The sequence below is a fragment of the Diadema antillarum genome, unplaced genomic scaffold (assembly GCF_040938485.1).
Source record: "Diadema antillarum isolate AM-2024a unplaced genomic scaffold, OU_Dant_1.0 scf00000036, whole genome shotgun sequence".
Taxonomy (NCBI): Eukaryota; Metazoa; Echinodermata; class Echinoidea; order Diadematoida; family Diadematidae; genus Diadema; species Diadema antillarum.
In genome coordinates this window covers 1,923,655-1,946,801 of record NW_027270925.1, presented here as the reverse complement: position 1 = coordinate 1,946,801, position 23,147 = coordinate 1,923,655, and the positions used below count along the sequence as shown (strand labels likewise).

Here is a 23,147-nt window from a genome sequence, read left to right as displayed (position 1 = left end):
ATTGTTTTTGCATGGGTGCTTGTGTGTGTGTGTGTGTGTGTATGTGTGTGTTTGTGTGTGCAAGGGTATTTGCATGTTGTTGTGTTTTTCATCATCTGTTCTTGATATATTGCATATGACAGACCAATCTTCGGGATTGGACCAAACTCTGCGTAACACAAACGTTAGATTGATGTAGGGCCTATCCCTTACCCTGGAATCTCTTTGATTGCCATCTGCATCAAACATTCCATGATATTTTATTTTTTTCATTTTCCAGTTCCAAAATTGCAATCACAGATTGAACGCTGTGGGAATAAACTGCTACAGGACTTCTATCACAGTACATCACCGACATAAAGTCTTGTCAGATTCTGCCAAACTACCACGCTGTCTTTCCCCGGAAATGGGAAGAGGTTTGAGAGTGAGAAAATATCTCCTCTCACGATTCTTTTCCATAATACACCTAGTATAAATATAAACTCCCAAAAGGACGGTTAAAAGCAAAATAACAAAGTAAAGCTTGGTCTTCTACAAAGACATGCCTACTACCTGAGGAAGGGTTGTCAAGGGAACATTCAAAAAATGTCAAGGGTAAAAGCTCTCTGTTGAAAATGGATCTTTACGGAAAGCAAGTGCATTGCCGCTTCATGGCAACACTTGATTTATAGTCGTATTGGACATCTATAAAGTTTAAAAAAATATCCAACTTCTCTCTGGAATGTTATGCCGTCACAACCTATTGCTAAATCAGCAGCTAGTATTAACTGTGCTTATAGAGGCATGCCATTTTTTTTCCAAACAAAATCAAGTTGATAAAGATTTGGATTTTGAAATCCTGTAGAAGCAGCTATACTCCAGTAACATAATTGCGCTTCTCCAATCCTACAGAAGTCCTATCAAGACAATTAATATGTTAATAATAAGAAAATCAAGAGGCATTTGACATACATCATGCAGATGGCATGGATGATTTCTGGGTCTTGGTAATAGATTTCATTCCAGTATTGGTAATCAGCCTCGTTCACAAATTGCAGCAAAATGTAGGGCCTATATACAAAATGTGCTCCCGTCCCACAGTCCTGAACAAACTCTCCCTCTCTACCCAAACTGAAATATTTCTATTCTATTGCTCATAATTTCTTTTGAGAGCTAGCAATCTCTCTTTAAATCACAACTTCCAAGCTGTAGTTCTCAGTGAACCACGAGATTCTCTACAGTACAAAATGTCCTCCTCATGCTTTCGTCTCTTCAGCCATTTGTTCCAGTTGGTGAGTATGCCGCTCTCTTTCTGTGGCTGGGTATGAAATAAAAGTCAGACTTAAATGTGCCATTATGCACGGTTTACTGGCGAAGCCTGGGCTAAAGTCTCCATCGTCCTCCAAATCCCGACAAAGTTTGTTTGGGGGAAAGGGCTAGGTTGGCTTATGAGGGGATATATTTGCTCTATGCTTGTTTTCACAGGAAAAATCTTTCAAAGGTTGGCCTAGAACAGGCCTGGCCTAGAAACAGGTTTATGAGAGCCAAAATGATTTGGAGCAATGCAAAAATCTGACTGGTATACTTGTTTATTCAGTACAACTCAAGGTACAATCCATTACCAGTCTGCATACCATTGCACTAGCAAAGGCAATTGTTGCTGACCACGCAGCCTTGTTTCTGGGTTCCAGTTTTCTCAAAGCATGTTTGCTAGGATCAATTACCAGTACCACAGAAGCCATCCGCTCTATGAATAGATAAAACAAACTTCTTCATGTCCTTGTACATTGTTGGTAGGTGGCATAAAATTTGTGACATGTAGAAATGTCTCAAGCAAAAAATTAAAGATTAAAAACTAAAAATTAAATCATATTTTGAAAAAAAAACTGAGTATCATTATATTTCAGCAAACAGTTGTAAACTCTGAACCTACAGGTGTTATTGATGCAAAACATTTTCTTCTGCAGATAATATGAGGTTGACAGAGAGATGAAGCTTCCCTAAACCCCACCCCTACCCCCAAAAACAAATATGTATCAACATCCTGTTTGACAATGTAACTGGGCATTTCTTAAAGATTTCTACAAACCCCTTTGATCTCTTCATAATGATATTTGCCAAATCACACAAAGATCATATCTTCATAGTTATAGTGATCTACCATTAAAGTATACTCATCAGTCAGAGATGTAGAACAACTGCATGACATCCCAAATCATTCAAATAGAGTATAAGCATCACAACTCTTCCAAGCATATTTGCTCAAACTGCAAACACATCTTTGACCTGTGAAAGAATATAAATGCAGAAGGTATGTATATCCTCAGAGGTAAACTCTCATAAAATCATCTAAAATTACTCTGAGGAATCTATGAAGCACCAGTTCAGTTGTGCTTAGATGCATGAGTAAACTTTCCTCTTAAAAGAAGAAACACCATAAAAGATCTACACAGAGAGAACATGATTTCAAAAACATATCACCAAATTGATCTCAATACTGTTAGTCTGGGTGCCAGAGGCTGAAACTTGTTTTACCATCCACCTGGTGTTTTTTAATGCTTGTACCCTATTTTTAAGGGTGCTGAATCCAAATCTGGATGATATAAATCTTGCATCCTAGAGGGTTTTTGAGATATTCAAAATGACCACCAAAATGGCTTCCCAAATCTGAATTTTTGTATATTTCCTTATAAATGGTAAAAATTAAAAAAAAAGAAGAAAGTTCTACTTTATTTCCAGGGTGCTGAATCGAAGTCTTGTGGATGCAACTTGTGAATCCTTGAGGACTTTGAGATATTCAATTGAGAGCCACCCAAAATTGAAATTCCCATATATTTCCTTATTAATGGTGAAAAACTGTAAAGACTTGATGGTTTTACCCTATTTCGGGGACGCTGAATCAGAATCTGACTGATGCAACTCTTGTGTCCCTGAGGGTTTTGAGATATCCAAAATGGCTACCAAAAATTGAAATTCAAACATAAGTTTTTCTTCATAAATGGTGAAAAAAAAAGAAAATGAATGGATGGTTTCTCAAATTGAGGGTAGTGAATCCCAAATCTGGTTGATGCAACCACTGCATTCTTGAGGGTTTTGAGATATTCAAGATGGCTGCCAAAATGGCCACCGAAAATTGCACTCAATCTTTTGCACAATCCCTGATCGGCAGTAGAATGGGCTATAGATCACTGCCCAGTACTTCACTCCCTTCAAACCACATCCCCGCAAATTCCAGCTGCATGTAATCAATTACTGTTCCATCTAAGTCTCATTACACGCGTGTCACACCTAATAATGCGCATGCTAGAGGAAAAAAGAACCTTCATTTCCCCTTGCAAGTTTCATCCGGATGGTGGGGAAATTCTCTCGCCACCCCTTTCATTTTTTTTTTTCACAGAAGGGGGGGGGGAGAGATAGAGAGAGATAGAGAGAGATAGAGAGAGATAAATAGATGCATAGATTTATAGGTATGGATAAGAAGAGAGAAAAGAAGTAAAGACAAGATAGGAGAAATATATATCTTAATATATAATGGTAGGTAGATGGATAGACACATAGATACGGAGAGATAGATGTATATTGATATAAAGGTAAAAAGAGAGAGAAAAAGGAGAGAAAGAGATAGATAATATATCCATATACAGATAGAGAGAGAGAGAGAGAGAGACAGTGAGAAAGAGAAAAAACGGAAAAGGGGAGATATAAATATATAGTGAGGTAGAGAGAGAAAACAGATAGAGCGAGGGAGGGAGAGACGATGAGAATTTGTCCCTGTCTCAAGGGGTTAAAATCTCTTCCTCTGAACAGGTGAACATCAGCAGGATGTGGCATATTATTTCCCAATTTCCTAGAGCCACCTGTACCATTGACGTGCCTGGATTTTAGAATTCCTTCCTTTTGAGATCATCCCTTTTGCTGGGGGTCATAATTCCTCAATGGCCTATCCTGTTTTGCTTTGTTTTCGTTTTTTTTCTCTTTTTTTTTTGGGGGGGGGGGAGGGGGTTGCAGGTTGTCTTATACAGTGTAAAAGAACAAACCATAACTTTTGATCCCATAATCCCGCTACAATGTTGTTTAAAATTTAGCAGATTCATCCCGCAGCCAAGCTGATAATGGCAAAGATGTTTGATTTCATGGGAAATACCTAGGAACAAGGGACTTTGCTACTGTGAGTAGATTCCAAATGACCTCACAGACACCACAAAGCCACAACAGATAGCCTTAATTAAGTCCTCACATTGATCAAGTCCTTTTCTGATGAAGTCCCTATACTACTGTAAATGTGGAAATTGTGTTGAAATTTTCGCGCATTTCGCTCAACCAGAAACTAGCGCGAAAATAAAAGCATGCAAATATTTTTGCTTGCCGTATGTTCCTGTACTTGGTGTCTCGATTCCGCGGAATTAGAAAGACGCGAAACTCTTCTCATCCGGCCAAGCGCGAAAAACTAGTCGCGCGAAAATATCCACTTTTACAGTATCCATTGAATCATCATGTGATGTCTAAGGGACAAAGAGGGGAGGGGAATCACTTTCATATTCAAATAAACATAACAATAACATCACTATTTTTATTACCACGACATTAATCAAACTTTGATCACATTTCGTGTATTTCCACTATGATATCAATAGATATATCCCCTACAAATAAGGATAGTCTTCTCTTTTGTCTGTGTCAGTTTGGGAGTTGATGATGTTATATTGAAATTTGATGCTCAAGTACCTGCAGAAATACCACTATCATAATTTCAAAGAGCTATGAAAATCACTAAAATAGACAAAAGTCTATAACAACTCAACTGCATGTAAAGTGCATTGACAAGTCCTACATTGTGTTTGCTCAGTGGTGGTATGTTGACTTTTGTGCAGAATTCTAAGTACAAGAAAGTGAAATTTCCATTCCATGTTGAATTTGACTTTGATAAAGAGAGTAAAAATAATTTGCATACCTTAACGTGACTGACACTTAAGTGTATGTTGAATAAAGAATATATAAAACTTTGAATTCCTTAACTTTCTTTTCTTATGTCCAATTTCAATACAACATCTACTGTTCTCTGTGTGTCAGAATTTACTGTACGTGTTCGAGTCAACATAGCCTAGGGTGGTATTTCACCTTTTAACTCACACGGCTCACACAGGCCAATTACGCTCAATTGTGGTACGAGTGCATTTAACATGACCGTGCGCAGACTTCACCATGCAAAGTAGCACTTCACACCATGAGAAATTCCCCAGTAGCCGTTGACTCACCATGCTTCTAATCACAAAATACGAAGATTTACATTTTCATTTAACACTTCTAACCCTAAAACAGAAAGTCAAACTGATGCTACCCTTAAATACGCTTTTCGTACAATGTAAAAATACGCCTGGGACAATGTGCTTTGATAATTTGTTCACTTGCAATTGAAAAAGTTGCGAGCAAGTGAAGGACTATTTGACTAGTGTGAATGGGGTCCTATTAGGGGGGAAAAAGTCAGAGAATGTTAGATTCTGTCTGGTGGGGTCTGTTGGAGACGTGCATCCTGAATAAGGAATGAAGGCAAGACACAAGACAGTACCCTAGAGACTTACTGGATAGGCACTGTTGGATCCTTTCTCTTGGCTTTCTGCTCAGCAGTCATATGTTCCCATTTAAAGTGCAGACTCCAGTCAAATCCTGGTTTTGAAGGCATAAGAGAAAAATGACGAAATTTGGTTAAAAATCCAATTTCGATGCTAATATTTTCTATAAAGGCACAAGGAGAAATCACTCAACTTCACTCTACATCTGATTCAGTTTCTTACAAGTCGATGCTGAATTTGGGAAATCACTCCAAAATATGCATCACAATCTCTTGTTTCTATTCCAGCAATACATAACAGAAGGTAAGTGTTACTGTGGAAAGTAATAGCTGAATTTAAAATGACTTCAAAAGCAATTGACCAAATTAGAATCAATCATTGAGCAGTATGTGGGCAGCACTGCCAAATGTAGCACATAATTACATTCATGCATCCTATACGCCTACATAGAAATCATTCTATACATGGAAAACTCAGTCCACGATCAATTCTCTGCATTGCAGATTGGCTTAATTCAAATCAATGATGTGGAATTCAATAAAATGTGAACGTCTCCCTACTCCACGATAAAAGGCAATAACAATTTGAAGAAACTTTTGTACGAACAATCATCTTAATATTCAAGCTGATCTCTCTCTCTCTCTAAAAAAAAAAAAAAAAAAAAAAAATTCCACCTTCATAACAGTCTCTTGCACAAGACAAAATGGCAAGCTATTGTCAGAGGATGACTTCTCAAGATGGAGCCAGTAGCTTGGCTTTTTATTACTCAGACAAGGCTACCCCCTCATATAATCAGGATTTAACAGACTTAAGCCTTGGGCACTGTCTCATCTGCAACATTCAACAGGTTTCCAGAAGTTTATTTCTTCTTTTTTTTTTTGGGGGGGGGGGTAGGGGTATGGGATAATAAGAAGACGATACTACTTTAATATTTCTTCTTGCTAGTATTATAACGAATTTTATTGGAAAATCTTGCACAAGCTCTCAATGAACCTGCTCTATGCAACATTTGTAATTATTCTTCTGTATGTCATGATATAAGAAAACTTGCACAAGACATATCATAGAAAGCAGAGTTTTGGCCCTCTTTATTGTCCCTTTATTTGAGAAGACAAAACTTTCCTGCAGATATTTTATTGAATGATTTCCTCTATCTGGGAGGGTGGTTCAAAATGTCTTCCTCCCCCATCCCCCCCCCCCCCCCCAACACACACACATCATGCTTCTACTTGCCTGGCATGATCACACACAAAATAGAACATTTTGGTCCTCTATTCTAGCTGCTGTCAATTTGAACAAGTTTACCATCTTGTTTTAGTACACAACCTCCAAAGAGGAAAAAAAAAAAGCTTATCAGCAACCTGCCTACTTCTGAAGAAGGCAAGGAGACTTCTACTTGAACATGTTTTTTGTTTTGTTTTGTTTTGTTTTGTTTCGCTTTTTGTTAGTGAGGAGACAAAAAATAGAATATTTGGTCTTCTATTCTACCTGCTGTCAATTTGAACATGTTTACCGTCTTGTTCTAGTATACAACCTCCAGTGGGAAAAAAAAAATGCTTATCACTATCAGCAAACTGCCTACCTCTGAAAATGGCAAGGAGACTTCCACTTGAACATGCTTTGTTTTGTTTTGGTTTTTTTTTTGGTTGCTTTTTGTTAGTGAGGAGACCGTTTAAAAAAATGCACACATATTTTCTGGATCACAGTGTCAAACACAAGTGGATAGGACTGATTGATGGTATCAGACTTGCAAGTGACAGGGCTCCACAATCTATGCCATGTGCCATCGCTCAAAGACCTGGTGGGAAAACAAACCTGACCTTGGGTTGACCTCTGACCTCCACTACACTTCAGAGTTTTCACCCTCTACCCAAGCTGGTTCCACTCACGGGCAATGTATCATGCTCCGTGTGACATTTATAGCCAAGCGATAGTTATCAGGATGCTGATGGTATGTTGCCATTAAAAATGCATTTATTTCTAAATGATGGGGTACAGAATGGCAAGGAAGAAGGGACTAATAGGCTTACCTGACTCACTACAACAACACATATACCCGATGCTCACAAAACAATAAGATGAAAGGAGCAAGCAACACACAAAATAAGGCAAATATTTAATGTGAAAGTACTGCAGGCTCAACATCTAAGACAAACACTTTCACTGTGCCATATCAATTCATGCAGGGAGGTGCAAAGCCTGGTGGTTTGAAAAGAAAAGACAGTCAATTGCCCTAATTTGCTAAGTGACCATATTTACTAATCTACAGGAAAATGACCAGTTTAAAGAGGGGTGGGGGAAGGGAATGAAAATCCATACAATTGTTTTTTCCCTGAAGTTAAACATGTGTATAGATAACCAAAAAAAATAAGAAAAATGAAAAATAAATTTTCATCACATAAGTCCTGCCATTAACTAAATGATAAACTCCACATCTGTCTCCATAAACCCCATGATTCCCTCCTTCTTGGTTTACAACTTCCACTGATTTCCCCATGGATTCTATCTCATAATCAAACCATGAAATGCCAGTCAGGATCCATATCCATTGTGAGACAGATCTTCAGCCCTTTCACACCACACCAATATTGGGGATTCAAGTTTAGAAATACTTCAAACAAACATTCAAGAGGCAACAGATGTTCTTCAGTTGACCAGATACCAGAGCTTTGATATTTTTTTTCCAGCTTATTAAAAATTTCTCTACGTATAATTCACTTTCTGTCATTCCACTGAAGGTAACAGAGAAGGGTGAGTGTGTAGGTTATGCATGTGGGGGGTATCACTGGGGTGAGGGGTATTGCATACTGCAAAACCAGAAGTCCTATTTGTCTAACCAATGTGTTGAATGCCAGTGGTGACTTGTGATAGTTTCATGCTGCAAAAAAAAAAGGCCGTCAGTTCCATTTTGCATTAGTTTCATGCTGTAAATGCTTCTGGTTTTTCAGTAAGATTTTGTCCTCATCCCATACCACTCCCTCTCCTTCTCCATCCATTTCTTTCCCCCTCTGCTACCCCCCCCCCCCAACTTCCCATGCTTTGCCAGACATCAAAGGCATGATCCACGTCCCATCAATACTCAAGCTATGGTGGCTTGATCCAATCATACTCAGAAATGGCATTCATCTTGACAGAGAAAAGCCAGAGAGATCACTGCGCATCTCTGTAAGCAAAGCCCATGATATTTCAAGTAATCGGATGACTGGAAGGCTGAGGTACAGATCGTGTGTGCAAAGGGGGGAAAGTATACCAGTGTTTGCCTCCTTCGGTTCGACTGCATTCTTCCATGCCCTCGCCACAAATTGGTTGTCCAGTCTGTCCCACTAATGGATTCTGATCATGTGACAATTCGCCTTAAATGCAGTTGCTGCCGAAGCCCGGCAGAGCAAGCTTTTTGAGGTCGAGAAAACAAGGCCACTCGTCAGCCATCGATGGCACTTGAGGACTGCGTGATGCCGATGATTACGATTCATTTGCCGTGAAGGAGACAAGCACTGGAAGTCTAACCGACCTTGGAGCGCTACATGATGACACAGACTCCCCCCCCCCCCCCCCAACAAAGCGACATTAATTCAAGGTCCCATCCCAAAAATCTCATCATGAGAATTCTCCAGCTCTCATCCACACCCACTGAACAAGGTTACTTGCTTTGTGTTTCGGAATACTCCCCCCTCCCCTTTCAGTTTCCTTTCTGTGTTTGCATTTGGCGGTCTCATCTCAAGCGATCTTTACCTGATTGTGATTTGCTCTGGACTTTGTGATCCAATGATCTGGAAGGCAAACATTCAACAAAGTTTTTTTTTTCCGTGCTTAAAAAGGAGGACATTAAGAAGTGATCTGCTTGTAACTGTTTTCTTTCTTTCTCCCCTGTCTCACGCCCCCATCCTGTTTCATGATGCTGCATTAATACTGCTGACGGCTTTTAGAACATTCAGATATCTGTCTGGTACAGTCTAGTGAACATCACATCGCTTCACGGACAACTTGGCCTGGGAATAACACCTCAAAAAAACATCCCTGCTCCTACTTCTTTCCTGGATATTGCGTCGGTGGACCCCTCCTTGACAACTTCACTCCACATATCCTGACTGTCTCAGTAGAAGAGACGGCCGGGGATATTGTCAATGACATGCGAGCCATCGCACACAATGATTAGAATTAATGCCGGCTGGGAGAATGAATAGCGGAAGACTTCCCAGGAAACATCGCATTGACTTCAAAATTAAACCAGGATGCTCCAATGTGGCATTGAATGCTTCTTGTCTATAAGTGTGCAGGGACTCATGTTGGGGTGTGTTTTGTAGGAATCCGATCTTCAGATAATGATGTCAAATGAAAAAAAAAAAATTCTCACCCTCCTTTGAAGTCCCTCTGTGTATCTACGAATGTTATCTTTTCCATTTGGAGGTTTAGACAAAATAATAAGTCTTTTATTTCTCTTTAGGCTGAGTTTTCAGGGGGAAAGATATGAATATTTGAGAAAATGGTTTATCAAAAAACATAACTACATGAACTGCATTGCAACTTGTGCTGGAAATGCATAGATGCAAAGAATACCAAAAGCAAAAATTTTCTCGGTATAGTTTGGCCACATTTGATTTTTCCATTTTGGAATGTTTTTTTTTTTTGGGGGGGGGGGGGGCGGGAAAAAGGGGGGAAAAAGACATCCTTGGAGGCACACTGACTTCATGTTTATGGTTAACTTGTTTGTGGCCCTCAAGAGATCCTTCGCTGCCAAAATTTATCTTTTGAGAGCGAAATACTCTCTTCATACTTGACGAACGACTGACTGGGGAGTTTCTGAGCATCATTTAAAGTTAGGCTGTAACTCTATCCCTAGAATAACTGATTTATAACTCTGCCCACGAACAAAAGGTTACAGTTTGTTATTCCAAAAGTTTGATCATACGAAAATAATAGAAGTTTCTTTATTTCGAAGGTTTATTATTCCAAAAATGAAAAAGAATTGATAATTCCAAAATGAAATAAGGTTTATCATTCCGAAGCCTCATTGGTACACACTGTCTTTGCATTCCTGGAGAAATGAACCATACTTCATTTATGGATTAACAAACCTTCAGAATAAAGAACCTTTGCTTATGTTCAGATTAACAAACTTTTGGAATAACAAACATTATTTCATTTTCAGATTAACAAACCTTATTTCATTTTTGGAATTACAAGCATTTGGAATAATGCTGCAAATGTTAGGATTAATACTTCCTTTTTCATTTTTGATTTAACAAACCTCAAGTACAGTAAATTTGTGTGTTTTGGAATAACAAACCTTATTTCACTTTCAGATTAACGAGCATTCAGAATAACGAACGGCACCCATCGAACAAAGTTCCTTCCTTTCAGCTATGACCACTGTATGCAAACCATGGTCATACTTTGTGATCAAGTCCTACATTGTCAGTGCAGTCCACATTCCCTGTTTACAACAAGCTCTCTGGAATACTGAATTCACGAACACCTGTTGCTGCATTTGAGCTCAGTTTTATTTTATTACCTACTTTAAAGGAAATTTAAAGGGATATTTTACATCAGGGAGTGCATTACTCTGAAGAGAAGACTTAAGTGCAGGGGAAGGTGACTTTGAAGTCGCAGCAGATGAACGCTGATCACTCTTGTGATCATCAATAAGTGTGAAAATCAATAAATATATATAATCTATGAACAGCTAAGCAACCCTACTGAAACAGGTCTAGGGTATTTCGAGCAAACTCGTACAAATAAGGGAACTTGATATGACCTTTCAACTGTCTACGAATCATCTAAAATCTTAAGCGGTACCCTCTGCCCATATCTAACTAAATGCCATGATTATATGACTATAAAATCCTTACTGTCATATTCCTAGCCAATTTTGGTCACAAAAGATGACTTCAAGGTCTTTAGGGCACAAACCTCCCCCTCCCCCAAAAGAGAAACCTCTATACCTACTTGAATGATATGAAATTATGTTATGCCCTTTTTGGAAACTTGAGCACAACCACAGAGAATAATGTGCCTCTGAAAAAAAAAGTAAATCGGATGCATTAAGAAACACATGGTACATGAAGTCATATTTGTAAGACTATCAAGGCTTTCCTACAGTCCCACACACAAGCTCTGACGGTCGTTACCAAACTGACAATAACGTAGTTATAATACAAAATTTTTCAAATTTAGCCTAGAGTACCGACTTGTTGTCTCAGTAACTGTTTCTTCTTTTAAATGAATACCTCTGGTAGAGTTTATTTCTCTTCAATGACAGGTCAGGTCAAGAAGATACTGCCTCATAAACATTGTGTAAACATCATCAAAGAAATCTGAGATTATGCTTAGTATCAAAGTGGGCTGCTAACTTTACGAGACATGCTACATCTTGTGGCATCTTAACCGTGCATTATACAGGCTGAACTAGTATCTCTCATCTTGAATTACTCCTAGCAGAGTGTCATATTAGTAAAACATGTGAATTTAATCACATACAGTGAAAACTGTTCACCTATGAAATGGTGAAAATTCTTTAATAACTGTTTTATGTAATTAAAAAAAAAATCGAGAGCAGGATGGATTACCTACAGAGCTGCTGGTGGCACAATGCATTTCATAATGCATTTTATTATCTCCTCCTTAACAGTAATACCACTTATAGTTGATATCAAATTATCTATATTTCTTTGCAATAATTTGATTAAATCATTGATGGTTAAATTGTTCATGTTTATGATCATAATTGATGTATACTTAATGATTTGTAAGGATAATAGTTTTCAAATAAAATCATTTTTGGAAGGTCTTTTGGTAATGTTATATCAATTTTGTGAAAAATGCAGAAATCAAATCCAATTCAATCCAATCAAATCAAATCATATTGATCACTGACACATGATCTTGAACCATCACATCACTATAACATAATTATATGCAGTTGAAAATGTGTGCTGCTGTCCTAGATTTTTTTATCATGAGTCCAGAGTTGATAGAGGCATAAGCCCTGTAGACAGATATACAACTGTACTGAGCAGTTTGGGAGATTCAAGAGCTCTATATTTTACAACACCTTTTAACACTCATGACTTAAAATGATAGCACTTTCCGCAAAGGTATCTGCACTACCAGTCAAGCATGTAGGCCTACATCTGCATTATTGTTGCTTTGGTAACTCAGAGAGGTGGCATCTTCCCACCTCCCTGGGTAACCACAGCTATCGGGGAAATAAAGAGATTGGAAATCCTTCTAAGTGGAGGGATCTGTATTGTCTTTCTCTTTCTTCTTCTTTTCTGGCATATAATGGGAAGATGGCTTTCTTTATTGGGCTACAATCAGACACTATGCTCACTTGCCAAAAGTCTGTATGATATTATCTGTTATTACACAATTATCTATGATTACCAATGATGAATAGTAAGAAAGAAAGAAAAAAAATATATATAGCACAAACATACAACATTGGCCAATGAAAATGTGTTTTCTGGGACTTAATTGATGAAAAAATGGGGGGGGGGGGAGTATATATTTGCCCTTTTAAGAGTCTTTATGACAGGAAGACAATGATTCATACCCGCTGTTAAAATACAACAAATAAAAGAAACAACTAATTTACCCCACCAAAAATCCTTTTCTATAAAAGGGAAAACATTCAAGTTGATTGCAGAGTGTACTAGAAATTGATGCAGATGTTATAGATTGCTTTTTTGAAGGAGTGTCCACAAGGAAAAAAAATGGCATTTTGTTTCAATAACAACTCTTCAGGGACACTGACAAGCATTTAATAAAAAATTCCTGACAGGAAGATGGCTTTGAATACATTGCGAATGACACTCATCATGACACGCAGAGGATTCCAATATTTCATGGATCTACTGCTGAAAGCAAGCCACCAATATACTTCTCCTTTATTTTCCATACAAAGGCTACAAATAAGGATTCCAAAGTGCACAGCAGAAACAAATAAGACAGATGTCAAGCAGACTTTTTCAAGCAATAGCAATCATGAGTACACAGAGAATAAAATTGCCTTTTTGACATACAGCAGGTACATTTAACACCACCTTGCAATACCAGTCCATATAAAAGAGATGAAATAGGGAGGAAAAGTGGTTATTGGTTTTCTCAATAATATGCTGCATATTACCTCCCCTCAAGTCCGGAGAGGCACCAACGTAGTGGAATGTTTGAGTGTTGATGACGTCTATGATGGGACTGACTACCCGTGTGGAATCCTTTGGACAGAAACAGGGATGCGAGGTTGGAAGAAATGTGGGGCGACACGTAAGTAAGCGTGCCGGGGGAGTGGAGGTAAGGAGACGAAGAGAAACGAGTGCAGGATGACAATGAAAGTTTTGTCGGATGTGTCGCGGAAATCGGTGCGTGCAGCGAGTGACCATGTAATAGATATCAATTAGGGATTTGTGATTTTTTTTTACAGTTACAAAGTTTAAATGAATCAGAGAAAGTTGAAGCACCGGGGAAAGACATTTGAGATAGGAACAGTAAGAAACGTGAGTATTGATACACATGCACAAACCAAGAAACAAACCACCAAAGCATTATGAAGTGCAGTCAAAACAAGAAAGAAATGAAAACAAAACCCAAATAGAGGATTAAAGAAGAGGAAAAAACACCTCAGTTCGTAACGGCAAAGAAATGATAAATTAAGTGCAGTCAGATATTTTAGCAGAAAATATATGAGTTCAGGTTAAGGAGGATACATTTGCAGGTTTAATCAACACAAATAATCCACAAATGTGTAGCACAAACAGCGCACCCAGCAAAATAACAAATGATACGTGCATTCAATGTGAGAGGGTGCCGCAAACAGTAATGAGAAAAGCAGTTGAAAAACGTCACATGCAGCGAGAAATGAAAATTGTTCACAGTGGATGATGTGTGATCAACAGCACAACAGCACAAGACATGATGTATATTAAGGCATAATGGGTGCATTATTGAGAAAGCAAACACGGTAAATAAAGGCACCGCCAAACACACACGTAAAAACACATCGTAGAGTGGAAGACGATGACAGACAATGATAATCACAGTGCATCAAGGCATGCACATTGTTAGCGCGAAACACAGCAAGACATCACATAAGACATAGTGTGAAGTTTAGGAGGCATGGCGTGAGTTCAGGGGACATAGCATAAGGTAGAGATGGTATATGAAAGAGAGAGAAGAGGAGGGGGAGGGGGATAGAAACACAAAGAGGAAAAGAACATGGAATCACGGTTAGTTCTTGAAATAGGTAACATTTCACGAACACTACTTTTTTTTTCAAGAGCAAGTTAAAGGAATTTTGAACTGCAAACACATTTCAGCAACTACAAAATATTTTAGATATTACAAAGAAATACCTATATCCATGATTTTTATTTGACATTTTGCTTTATTTCTGCAGCAATGATTTGCATTGATGAAGGTAATATCTCAGTCAAATTATAAAAAAAAATATGAAAGACAAGCTTTGTACAGTCAAAGTAGTAACAAAAAAATGTAAAGGCAAATTTTTCACTTAGTCCACAAGCCGTGTTAGTGGCATATATACAGTTATGTATATAGTGCATACAGTAACAGCAAGGCTTTTGCTCATTTTGCTTTCACTTTTATACATTCTTGGCTCACCTTTTCCACAAAATTTACTGCTTTGTTTACACATGACAAAAAATAAGACTGTTCATAGTCTAGATATTTGCACTTTCTGCTTCCTCATCTGAAAAAATAACAACAACAACAATTAACACCAAGTTCGTAATCACAGTCATTCAATACATATCTCTTTGACTCCCCTTCATATACACACATATGTTTGGAAATATTGTGTAAACATGATTTCACAATTCAATAATTTTAGTAATTGCAGGATATGACAGAGAGGAGGGAAAAGGCAGAGGCTTGTTGTTTTTTTCACATTTCAGTGAGAAGGGAATCAGCTGTTTAAATAACAAACTCTCAAACAGCTGATACCCTTGGACCACTTTACATGACTTGTTTTATCAGACAAATCAATACTACTAAACATTGGATCCATCACATTGATTTCCCAGAACATTATACTGAGAGTACCACAATTCACAATGCTGCTTGATTCACACATCATCTGCATCTGAAGTACTGTATACGCCATATATCTAGCGAGTCTAATTTTTGCCAATGTATTTCTTTGGTAATTACTGACAATTCTGCGAGTAATTGAATGTGATCATGGAGTATAAAGTAATGAATGAAGAAACGTACGCGTGCTCGTCAGATTCATGGCGGGATCAGAGTTGATATTTTCACATGTTCTTAAATTTGCGAGTAGCATCCAACTTGCAAAATGCACGAAATTAAAAACCCTGCGAAATATATGAGTATGGCATGTACAGTATCAAACTTAAAGATTCGAGTAAAATGAATGAATTTTTGCAGTTCAACAAGACAGCATCATAGTACAAGAATTGGCTTTAATACTAACTTCTTTGGCAAGGGACGCACATCTGTAATCACTGAAATTATGTATCGAGCAAGTGTCTTCATACATTTTGAAACAAATGACATGAAAGGAAATCCAGATGGAAACACAACTTCAGACTTCCTCCTAAATAAAAGTCAATGCAGTGATTGATCTACTTTCATGAAATTTAAAATTTATGTAAAGATTTATTACGAGTATTCATCTACCAAATACTGCATCACATTGAAGTTAATCAGAGTCTGAAGACTTGACTCGAAGTATTCATTAATTACCATGGCACATTGTTTAAAGGTTTCCATGGCTCTAGAGAGATAGTCAAGCCCAGACAGACAGACAGACAGACAGATAGATGCAGTCTTGGTCTGCTGAACACCAGCAGCTATAGTTCATCGACCCTGACTGATGACATCATACATCATGGCCAGCTCACTGCTCATGATGACAGATTAATTAAACGTCAAGCTCCTAGTCTAGGTTAAAGATGGCAAAGTTTCCACCTGTCCACCCCACCCCCCTCCCTCCTCTCAGGGCCCCTCTTCCCTGATGAATTGTGATATCAAATCAAAATGCAAATCAACTCTCCCATATCAGCAGAAGCACTCTAAGGTAGATTTCATTGCAGAGGCTAGGGACCCTCTAGAATTGCACCTGAAGTGAAGGGCACAGTCGCACTGTCTTAAAACAAGCAAGTGGTAGTGTGCTGATGCAGCAACGTATGGAAAGCAAATGACAAATGAAACCTTCCCCCCTTAAGATGAACCATTTCTTTTTCTGTCGTTGTCACATCACATTAAAGGGAAAGTCACCCTAAAAAGATTGTTGAATTGGACAATAAAATTAGTGGAACGGGATAATGCAAATTTCGTCGTAAAAAATGTGCGTGACGGCGCAATACCAGCAGACATCTATAATGAATGCATAATATGATACCCGTGAAAGGTATGCCTATTTTGCCCTTGTTTTAGTCCGTGGACTGAATTCAAAATAAAATGCTGGATTTGATTTGAATTTCCCTTGTGAATTCCGGCCATTGATTCCGCAGATACGGCAAGATTTTCACCAGCACGAACCTCACAGGTATGTCAAGTCACAGGCAGTGTGATACAAAGACATTATGGAGGCATCCCACAAAGACTATCTCAGAAATTTAGTCAGTTTTGCAGAAATTGCCTACACTTTTACACCATTAATATTCTCCAATGCATGTGCATTTGATAACCTATTATTTTTCTTACAGTTCCGAAAGTAAAAGCTCTAAGGGCAATTAATTTATCCGCTTTACGTGGAACTTTGTTCAGAAAAAAGGGAGCAATCTTTTTTTGATACAATTGTCATGTTTCAAGAAGAATTAGAGGCCTAAACTTAATACCTTATGGAGACAAAGCTAACTAAAGATAGTGATTAGCATTCTTGGTTTGAAGACTCAATAACCTTTGCACATTTCTTCTGAATTTTACTCACTTGATTCAATTCCTGACGCGTCCTTTCCTCCCACCTCCTTTTCAGATTTTGAAAACAAACCTCATCAATGCATCTTCATTTTGTGGGTAATGAATGGGTCTTTCCCGCCGCTTATTCAAACTTTTCTTCAGATTTTCCAAATTGCCCTCTCCATGGTTTTCAGTTGAGTGACTGAGTGTTCATAATTGTCCCTCAAGGAAAGAGAAAATCAACCAGACATTCTATCCATCGCTCTAGCTCACCACTTTAAAGGGATACTACAGTATTGGTGGAGATGAGAATTTGGCTTTTAACTTTTTGCGATATACCAAAAAAATACTTATGAAATAGTACAGAGCATACCATTCTATGAGAAATTTTAAGTTTATTTGATGAAAATCGGGTTTGGAATGACTGAAACATCCAAAAACAAAGTAAAACAAAGCGATCGTAAAAAAAGTGTGGGTCCCACATTTTATTAGAATCGCTCTGTTTTGGATATCTCAGCCATTTCAAAACCAATTTTCATCACATAAACATTGAATTCCTCATGGAATTACATGCTCTTTCATATTTTCATAAGAGGTTTCTCATTATCTCACCCCCCCAAAAAAAAGAAACAAATGTTAGAAACCTGAAATTAGGTCTCAACCAAAACTAAACAATCCCTTTAAATGGCAGCACTGATGACAAGCTAACTGAGTAATTTTGTCAGATATTGATGATAGTGTTTCCGACAACCTTGCTGATTCTATGAAGGAGATCCTAAACATTAGCATTTCTGTGTCTACAATATGCTATCATTTGCAGAGTATTCGAAGAATATTTAGCATGGATGATTGATGGTGATATCAAGAAAATCTTAAAGAACAAATATGTTGTCTGTAACGAAATTGGTAAGATCATTTCTGTATATCAATTTGTTGTCTTTCTTTCTTGAACCTTCACTGAGAGTGCCCTAAACTGCAGAAACAACAACAACAACAACAACAACAACAACAACAACAACAACAACAACAACAACAACAACAACAACAACAACAACAACAACAACAACAACAACAACAACAACAACAACAACAACAACCAGGAATTCAAACTTTATTACAGGTACTGCATATTCTATCAACTGCTTTTATCATCTTCAAAACACAACAACCCAGAACGAATGAGGGATCTGCAAACATGTTTTCTACATTTGATATGTCCAATGCACATTAGAATACAACCTTAAAGGTGTCAAACATGCACTAACCTCGCACATTTTTATGATAAGATCAAGACAAATTCCCCAAGTTACAGACAATTTACTGATTTTCACCTTTTTTTATTTAAGGGGGGGGGGTGGAAATGAGTTGCAATCGGTATAACCTAGGAAAATATGGCAAGGGTATTGTCTACAATCCATAAGATCTGAAATGTGCACTGAACAACCAAAGAATCTAATCCATGAGGAAGGAAGGTTAACAAACGACCCAAAAACTGATGAAATTCAGATGAGTTTGTGCCGTCGAGTGGGCTTAAAAGGCACCATACTGCTTCCTTCTATTGTTATAGCAGGATGGAGAACACGTGTAAGACAGGCGTGTATGCTGTGGAGAAAGGAATCGGGAGCTGACGAGATAAATGACCTGAAGAACAAGTGCAGACGATATGTATAGTCATGAAGTGGCTGCTAATTTGTGAGTCAATGGCTTTCAAACTGACGCTGAGCCGTGACAATTGATATGAACAAACTTCTCTTTGAGAGCCTTTTAGACGACTAGCATAGGAGGATAGGGAGATCTCAGAGAGAGAGAAAGAAAAGAAAAAGAATTTAGGTGCTTGCCTCAGATTACTGTTTGACAAGCTGGCCATAGTAATCATAGTTATTCAACTGTCTACTAAAGTTTAACCAAGTGCTCCTAAGCTTTTAATAAGAATAACGGTTTTATACAGGCTATAACTCTTCCCCTTTCAATGGGATATCTCCTGCTTTGAGGTCATTTTATACATATTTCACATGTATATTTCATGTATTTTCACATATATATTTAGGTTTCATTCCCTGTTAACACATATGGCATCATTAGTCAATGCAATGTGCACACTGTGTGTCACTTTAAAGGCAAAACATTTTTGACAATTATGTCATATTAAAATGTACTCTGTGGGTTACCAGAAAATATTAGGTCCTATTGATGGCAACACTGTGTGGTATTCCATGGAGAAATGCCACCTATACTCCTATCACCATTCATAAATTGGATGAAGAATCGTATACTCTTCAGTTTTATTCCTTCATATTTCAAGGACATCAAAAGAGCACTCTACTTTAGCCCTTTCAGAAGGCACAGAAAACAATTTTAGCCTACTTTGGGTATGTACATCTTAATGACAAGTCAAGGGAATGCATACTTTTGTTCAAACATTCACTGATGTGCTTCTTCATCTAATTTACATTCCCAATGCCACCTCGATGTCTGCATGGGAAAGATTGTCCTACAAACATGATGTCAAGTTTATAGTCTTAGCTGAAGTGGCTGTGATGATGAATGAGTTGATTACTTCTGTAAATGAGCCGCTTGAGGCAGGCAAAAGTGTGCTATGATAATTGGATGCTGAATTAGTAAAGTGGTCTACAGGGAAAACAACATTATTGATCTGTCAAGTCCGTGAAATTTTCTGTGGCACGGTAGTGTATCTTTTTATTATAATCTTTATCATTCTTTGATAGCATTTCATGAGATCTCATGATGTTGGTTAAAGGGACTGTACAGTTCTGGTTGAGGTGAGGATTTAGCTTTAAACATTTTGCGAGATATTCAGAAACCACTATATGAGATGGCAAAGAGCATGCAATTCTAAGGGGAATCATAAGTTTATTTGATGAAAATTGGTTTTTAAATGGCTAAGATATCCAAAAACAAGGAGAAACAAAGAGATCTTAATAAAAGACATGGCCTGTAGCTTTTTATTATTATCAATTTTTGGGATATCTCAGCCATTTGAAAACCAATTTTCATAAAATAAACATTGAATCCTTCTTAAAATTACATGCTCTTTCATATTTCATAAGAGGTCTCTCATTATCTCACCTATGAATGTTATAAACCTGAATCCTCACCTCAACCAGTACTGTACAGTCCCTTTAAATATCACTGTTTATATCGGTTGCAAAATTTTCAATAGTCTCTTTGATTCCTGTATTCATACTTGATTGTTAAATTGGCAACCCTTTTAGAGGATAACAGTTCCATCTTTGCTTCTTTCGTCACGGAGAGACTTAATTTCCCTCCATATATAATATATCATGATATAAGATGTACAGGCAAATTATGAGGTGCCAATCTAAAAATGACAAGATGATTAAAATTCCCCATGAAAATGTTTTAGAGGATTCAAGTTCCTGTTTCCCTATTAAACTAAACAAGTTTTGCCACTTTCTTTCTAAATTTTGTGCTGATATAATGATTGACAAGTTCCATCTAAACTTAGATATGCATTGATTTGCAGCGATATTCCTCACTTGGCAACATGTTTTGGTGATTTGACCATGTTCCGATGGAATAATGCAGCAGATATTAGACATACTCTGATTGAAAGTGATATTCCGAAATTGACAACCAATTTGGCATCATATCAGACATGTTCTGATTTAAGATGCAGACAACCTAGGGCAGCACATTTCATTTTTGTAATGAATCTGATGAAATCTCTGATAATTGAAAAAAATTGGGAGAATGCATCGAGAAAGTGAAGGGAAATTCCACCCTTATTTCTGCTTATTAGTGCCACATTGGGGGGGGGGGGGTTGAATGCTCTATGTAAAATTCAACCCCACAATTTAAAGATAGTTTCTTCTCTCAGGGGTAAATGTCACTGAAAAAAAAAAAAAGATCCTTCAGTGCTTAGCTGTTTGTCAGTTCTACCGGGAGCCCAATACCCCTTTCAGTAACTCCTGCATTTCTGGCCAGCTCCTGGCCCGAGCTAATTTGGCCCATGCCAAGCAGTAAAAATTGCGTTCAGTAACTACAGCAGAGCCGCGCTACTTTTACGATGACCCATTCACGAACTCGGCCACGTAAGGGATAACTACCATGGCAGCTGAACGCGCGCTCCGGCGGAGAGCACGGCCAGGTAATTGTGACCTTTGACCGTGCAAGAAATTTTGGCCCGAGCCTGGTGCTGCTATCATTCATAAACTCTTCGATTGGCACCAGGGCCGAGCCTGGCCCGTGCCTGGTGCTAGCTTCAGCAGCGCCAAAATAGTCCGCTCCTAGCACGGGCCAACTTTGGCCCGACCCATTCATGAATTCAAAATTTTACGACTTAGCTCGGGCCTGGCGCTAGCCAGGGGAGTTACTGAAAGGGGTATGAGTGAGGCTAAATGAATGGACATGACACTGCCATATAGTGCTAAAAACTATCAACAGCAAGTGTGCCACACAATTGCCAAGACCTATTCCTCAACAGTGCAGTTTTGTGTGGATGGTAAATACCAGATGATGTTGGTTGGCATGGCAAACTGAGGCTGCCAAGACAGAATTAATGGTTTAAAGACCCGGTAGTAAGGAAATTCAGGGTTGGCCCAATTCATTCGCTGCCCACCAGGGTACATTAAAAAACCATGAATAGCACTGGTCAGCGAATACTGTATAAGCTGTTATTTTCCCGAATTTCACGAATCACTGTTGGACTGCGAATTTAACTACACGCAAAATTGTCGCCATGTCATTGAGTAATAGTGTACTTCCGATATCATTTGCGTCAATTTGCGGAAACAGCATCTTGCAAAAATGTCTATGATCTCCTCATTTGCGAAAATATCTGTACGCGAAAATAACAGCTTACACAGTATGTGCATCGAGGCTTACACCCATCGGTAATGGTCGACTGCTGCTGAGATTCTTCGGTTGTGTGTGTACTTACAGAGTGATCAGTTGTAAAACTGTACACGATTCGTTACAGCAATCCTCGAATATTATCCACTACCGGGTCTTTAACGTTCACTTCGCTTCCACTTCAAATCAAATACCACGGCACGCTCTACTCTCTGGGATGTTGCTTGTGCTGCTCAAACTGACTGAGTACAGGACAAATGCTAGATCTCTCCAGTTACAGCAATCTGGATCCTGCATTTCGACAAACTCATGCTAACGATGTGTACGGACTGCTGAGCGATTCTTTGATGTGTGCTAGCCTATATCCATGAGCAGATGCTTTTGTTCCAAAAAATAACGTATCATCAAAGATGTATTTTGCACTATTTCCACACAGCATTGCAATAGTTTACCTGTATTGCTAAATACAACAGGATGTCAACCTCGGTTCGTTACTTTGTGTATTTTGAATTGATTCTACTTTGTTATTTTTCTTGCAGGATCTCAAGAATAACAGTGTATAAACCATTGATTGGGCTAACCTAGGTAACGAATACTGAATAAATTGATAAATAAATAAAGTCTATCCATCACTTTCTAGGTGATGAGAAAAAAAAATGTTCACTTGACCTTTGACGTTTGACCTCATGCCCCAAACCTCTCTCTGGAAAATCTTTATTTGGTAGTACATGTATACACTAAGTTTCAAGAAAATACCTTCAGGCATTGCATAGATATGGGGGAAATAGTGAAATTTTGAACATTTGAACTTGACCTTTTGACCTTTGACCTTGAGCATGTGCACCCAACAGTTGATAGGCACAACTTCGCCCACTCATACATATACATGCCAAGTTTCATTAGGATACC

The 23,147-nt window shown here is 38.2% G+C and overlaps 1 pseudogene; it reads right to left on the bottom strand.

The window, feature by feature from the left end:
* LOC139708185 (polypeptide N-acetylgalactosaminyltransferase 2-like) overlaps window positions 1-23,147 on the bottom strand; it is a 132,911-nt pseudogene that overhangs the window by 15,673 nt on the left and 94,091 nt on the right.